Genomic DNA, 6,593 nt, shown 5'->3' on the forward strand with positions numbered 1-6,593 from the left:
GGTCTGTCTAAAGAAATGTGGCTTGTAAAATGATGGACTGACCTCAGTGGCTGAGCTTAAGGGTCTGTCTAAAGAAATGTGCCTTGTAAAATCATGGACTGACCTCAGTGGTTGAGCTTAAGGGTCTGTCTAAAGAAATGTGGCTTGTAAAATGATGGTCTGACCTCAGTGGCTGAGCTTAAGGGTCTGTCTAAAGAAATGTGGCTTGTAAAATGATGGTCTGACCTCAGTGGCTGAGCTTAAGGGTCTGTCTAAAGAAATGTGGCTTGTAAAATGATGGTCTGACCTCAGTGGCTGAGCTTAAGGGTCTGTCTAAAGAAATGTGGCTTGTAAAATGATGGTCTGACCTCAGTGGCTGAGCTTAAGGGTCTGTCTAAAGAAATGTGCCTTGTAAAATGATGGTCTGACCTCAGTGGCTGAGCTTAAGGGTCTGTCTAAAGAAATGTGGCTTGTAAAATGATGGTCTGACCTCAGTGGCTGAGCTTAAGGGTCTGTCTAAAGAAATGTGGCTTGTAAAATGATGGGCTAACCTCAGTGGCTGAGCTTAATTGTCTGTCTAAAGAAATGTGGCTTGTAAAATGATGGGCTGGCCTCAGTGGCTGAGCTTAATTGTCTGTCTAAAGAAATGTGCCTTGTAAAATGATAGTCTGACAACAGTGGCTGAGCTTAAGGGTCTGTCTAAAGAAATGTGGCTTGTAAAAAGATGGTCTGACCTCAGTGGCTGAGCGTACAAAATGGTAGGATCGTAATGTGAAGGGCCACTGAGTTCCTCCCCCTAGCCAACAGGTACTCACTAGAGTCACTCGTGAGTCAGTGACTCTTGCTTGTCGGCGGGGACAAGTTAATTTATGGGACAAATTGAAGAAAAAAACATTTTATTTTAACCAACAAAAAACCTATAAAATGTAACCAAATAACTATTTCATTTTGTTTTTTTTAGCTTTTATTTTACTAACATGTCTTAAAATTCTAATGGTCTTTCAATCAATTTTTGCATTTTTATAATTATTCGAATATTTTTAAGATGCTACACCTAATGTAAATATTATGCTAAAACATAAACATGTATAACATATACAGATTCTAGTAGCGCTTCTAAAGGGAAATAACTACTAAGGAGAGTTACCTGGATTTTTTCCCATTTCAATGTACTCTATCAGGTTTATTTAAATTAATAGGCTACTATGTCAAATTACTTAAGATCATCAAAAGGATAACATTTTATGTAAATAAAATGGAATTAAGAAATTATTAAAGAAAAAAATCTTTTTAAAAAAATCTCAATTAAAATATTTCATGACTAAGTGGCACAAGACAAAATATCTCATACGAAATTATCTGATGGACAAAACATCTTAATGTCAAAATATCTGAGACAAAATAGACATAAGACAAAATATCTCAAGGACAAAATATTCTAAGACCAGATTGTATGATTTTAAATTTCATTTAAAAATCGGCGAACTAAATAACTTTTAATAATATTTTTAGACATCCCTAACCTCACCCCATTGGTCCACCCCTCCCCATTGGTCCACCCCTCCCCCTAGGTCCGCCACTGGGTACCACCTGAAGAAATGCCAGCAGCTCTCCTCGTCTGCCCACCGTCTGCCCGCCCATACTTGGTGTGATGTCAAGTCAACCGCTGCGCGTGCGCCGTGGTGACTCATTGGCTACACTCGACCCTGCGGCCATTAGAGTGCTAGTCACGTGATGCCCAGACCGGCAGGAGTACGGTCTGTGCTACTGACACGGCACTCACCCGGCGGAATACGGAGTCGAGTGTGGGCATCCTACGTCATATTACATATCAATGTGTAAAGTTTTTTTTTTTTTACAATCCACACACACTAGTTCTTGTGTTGTGTATGTGCCCCTACATCATGTTACATATCAATGTGTACATTTTTTTTATTTACGATCCACACACACACTAGTTCTTGTGTTAACTCGACTAACGTTGTCACAGTTTAAAGAAAGTTGTGTAAAGGCTAAGGTTTACTTTTAAGTTAAGTGATCCGAGTTTATTAAGTTATTTTAAAATGCATCTAATATTTGAAATATAATTACGAAAGGAATTAGGCCACGTGCTCCTGTAGACTATAATAAGTCAGCGCTGATCGGACGGACTGATAGGACGGGGGGGGGGGGGGACGGGGGGGGGGGTCGGGATATGATTGCTGACGCAGCTCACAGGAAATGTAAAGAAGCTCTTCCAGTCAAACAATAGATCGAAACTTTTAAGGAGATGATTCAACTGGAATACGAGTCAATATTCTATGGCGTCTACATCGAGTAACGTCCCCTAACTGGACTAGTTATTCACTATATATGTACGTGGGAGGGGGGGGACAGCTTAGAACCACAGATTGTGTGAGCCCTATCAATCTCACTTCAACTCAAAAGTTTTATAGAAATGTTCTTCAGACTACATTTTTACCATGTTTATATTTTTAATGATTTTTTTTGGTCATGATTTGCGCACTGTATTTTATTCAAGCACATCCCCCTTCCTTACCCACCTCACTAACACAACTCATAAACGACTTATCCCCTTAACCCATTCATCCCCTCCCATAACTAACAGATCGACTGTATTTGTAAATTTATATATATATATATATATATATATATATATATATATATATATATATATATATATATATATGGGACCATATATATATATATATATATATATATATATATATATATATATATATATATATACAATAAATTAGAATAACCCTATACAACATTGATATATTATAGCTAATCAATAATGCCCTCAGTAGACTAATCTTTTTATCCAAATCCCATATCGCCTTTAGCCTCGGCATGTTGGATATTGCATGGCTTCTTGGCGTCTGGTTTTCTATCTCAATTCATCTTTTATAATCTCAATTCACCTTTTATAATCTCAATTCATCTTTTATAATCCTCAGCAGCTTGCATTACATTAAAAGCAGACAGAGATGTTTCAGAAATAATACAATGTATTTCAATTCTGAACGTTTCCATATATTACGTAACATTAAAAGCAGACAGATATTTAATTAAATTTATACTCTTAGAGTTACACACTGCCAAAGTTACACTCTTACAGCCACACACTGCCAAAGTTACACTCTATTTCAGGTAGGGCCTACGTTGTAATTGAAACTATTTCATGATTAATTTTTGAATCCACGCTCGTACTGATTTCAATGATTGAATCCAAACTTTTATAAACATATTTATCGACCAAAACTATTAATAACTCAAATAAGATCGAAGGTTCGTTACTGTCTTATCGTCTCTAAACGCTTGTCAGTCAACACGTTGCATTTGTCGTCTTTTATTTCTTGACAGTTCAGGTAACAACATCCGTAGAATGCTTGTTGCTGTATTCTAATGAATGTAGAAAATATTGATGGATGTTTCAGTACAACTACAAAATGTCTCGGGAAAATTCAACAAAGCATTTTCTTTTAACAATTAGGGACTGCGCAATTTCGTGACCTTGAAACTGTTGGTAGTAGATTGATACAGGTGATCTCATCCTTGTGTTGTAGCATTTGATACAACGTCGGTAGAAATAAAGAGTTATCGCTCTTGTTTTATCATAAGTTTAAAACAGTATGCGCTCTTTCCTAAATTTAAATGAAGCTTTTCAAACATACAATCATTCTAACTGGTGGTTTTAATGAGTGTTGATAAAATTGGTAATTATTGTAATTAGGGCTTGGACTGTGTCTCTAAATTTGACTGTTATTTTACAACAATCAGACATTTTCTCTATTTTATTTGTGGTACTTAAAGACGTGTGTATATTCAAACAACGTGACATTGTGTGACTGTTTAACCCACCAACGTGACATTGTGTGACTGTATATTCCACCAACGTGATATTGTGTGACTGTATATTCCACTAACGTGACATTGTTTGACTGTATATTCCACCAACGTGACATTGTGTGACTGTATATTCCACTAACGTGACATTGTTTGACTGTATATTCCACTAACGTGACATAGTGTGACTGTATATTCCACCAACGTGACATTGTGTGACTGTATATTCCACCAACGTCACAGTGTGTGACTGTATATTCCAACAACGTGACATTGTGTGACTGTATATTCCAACAACGTGACATTGTGTGACTGTATATTCCACCAACGTGACATTGTGTGACTGTATATTCCACCAACGTGACATTGTGTGACTGTATACCCCACCAACGTGACATTGTGTGACTGTATACCCCACCAACGTGACATTGTGTGACTGTATACCCCACCAACGTGACATTGGGTGACTGTATACCCCACCAACGTGACATTGTGTGACTGTATATTCAAACAACGTGACATTGTGTGACTGTATATTCCACTAACTGATGCAAATATATTTGACTGTGTAGCAGATACGCTATGCATAGAGCATTAAATTGGAAACACAAAATATGATTCTTCTTTAAATGCCTTATCTTGCTCTTTTTATAAGGAGTATCATCTGGTATTTTTCACCTGTAAAAGTTGTCTGTGTGTGTGTGTGTGTGCTGACGCCTGGCTCAAGTTGTTGTTGTGATAGGGCAATGAAACCCAGCCGAGGGATGTAGGGGACGGAAACTGGCATCCTCTGGGTTAACTTCAAGCTGAGGGGGTGATTCACTCTATAGACCAGACTTTGATAGCATTCAAATGTTGGCTGCTGTGTGGCAGGGGTAAATGTCAGAACGTGGGTGGGGACCAGGTGATATGGGGGGGGGGGGGGGCAAGTGATCTTAGGGTGGGGGGACCAGATGATCTATGGGGGGGGGCAGGTGATCTTAGGGTGGGGGACCAGGTGATCTATGGGGGGGAGGTGATCTTAGGGAGGGGAGGGGGGGGCAGGTGATCTGAGGGGGGACAGGTGATCTGAGGGGGGAACCAAGTGATCTATGGGGGGAGGTGGGACCAGGTGATCTGGGAGGGGGTGTGGACCAGGTGATTTGGGGGGAGGCAGGTGATAAGGGGGGGGGGGGGAACCAGGTGATCTGAGGGGGGGGGGGGGCGACAAGGTAATGTGGAGGTGGGTCCGTGAGGTGGCTTCGATGCATTTGTTATACCTGATTGTGTCGCTGTCACAAAAATATTTTTGGGACGAAAAAGATTTTTGAATAGAAGTGGACCTAACGAAATATTAATTGGGGTAGGTTGGGTGGTCAATTAAATTGATAATTGATGCAGTTGTCGTGATCATCGCTGCATTTAGAAAAGTATGAATAGTTTCTTTAGTGGTCCAGTTGTGCTGTTTGATTTGTGTTGGTAAACATCGGGTAAATTCAACAGATATGGGGCGTCAGAAATTATGGTAGTCTTTGTATCATTGGATATATGTAATATCGTAGCCTTTGTATCAGTGGATATATGTAATATCGTAGCCTTTGTATCAGTGGATATATGTAATATGGTAGCCATTGTATCAGTGGATATATGTAATATGGTAGCCTTTGTATCAGTGGATATATGTAATATGGTAGCCATTGTATCAGTGGATATATGTAATATGGTAGCCTTTGTATCAGTGGATATATATAATATTGTAGCCATTGTATCAGTGGATATATGTAATATGGTAGCCTTTTTATCAGTGGATATATGTAATGTGCTGACCACATTATATGCCGTGGTCAAGAAACGTGTACTCTACTTCATGTGCCCTATGTGGAAACTTAACTTGATGTTCTTAGTATTAGCAAGTACATATAATATGTTAGCTCTAGTATATGTAGGTAGATTTAGTATGGTAGATTTAATAATATCTGTGGATACATATATCTAAACTAACAGCCTTATCACCAGTGTCTACCACGACAGTGTAGTGGGGGCCCGTCTGTAGATAAGTATGTAATCAATGGTAGACCTAGACAGGGGTATGGGGTCAATTAGTACACATATTGGCAACCAGCTGGCGGGTTGCACGGTCTGGTTGTAGAACTGCCCAGTCCGTACATAAGCTAGACTGATGGGTTGCACGGCCTGGTTGTAGAACTGCCCAGTCCGTACATGAGCTAGACTAATGGGTTGCACGGCCTGGTTGTAGAACTGCCCAGTCCGTACATGAGCTAGACTAATGGGTTGCACGGCCTGGTTGTAGAACTGCCCAGTCCGTACATAAGCTAGACTAATGGGTTGCACGGCCTGGTTGTAGAACTGCCCAGTCCGTACATGAGCTAGACTAATGGGTTGCACGGCCGGGTTGTAGAACTGCCCAGTCCGTACATGAGCTAGACTGACGGGTTGCACGGCCGGGTTGTAGAACTGCCCAGTCCGTACATGAGCTAGACTGATGGGTTGCACGGCCGGGTTGTAGAACTGCCCAGTCCGTACATGAGCTAGACTGATGGGTTGCACGGCCTGGTTGTAGAACTGCCCAGTCCGTACATGAGCTAGACTAACGGGTTGCACGGTCCGTACATGAGCTAGACTGATGTTGAGTACCAGCTGCCCACCAACTGCCCAGCCCGTACATGAGCTAGACTGATGGGTTGCACGGCCGGGTTGTAGAACTGCCCAGTCCGTACATGAGCTAGACTAATGGGTTGCACGGCCGGGTTGTAGAACTGCCC

The sequence above is a fragment of the Physella acuta genome, unplaced genomic scaffold, assembly GCF_028476545.2.
Source record: "Physella acuta isolate Inbredline_101_S28 unplaced genomic scaffold, ASM2847654v3 ptg000621l, whole genome shotgun sequence".
Lineage (NCBI taxonomy): Eukaryota > Metazoa > Mollusca > Gastropoda > Physidae > Physella > Physella acuta.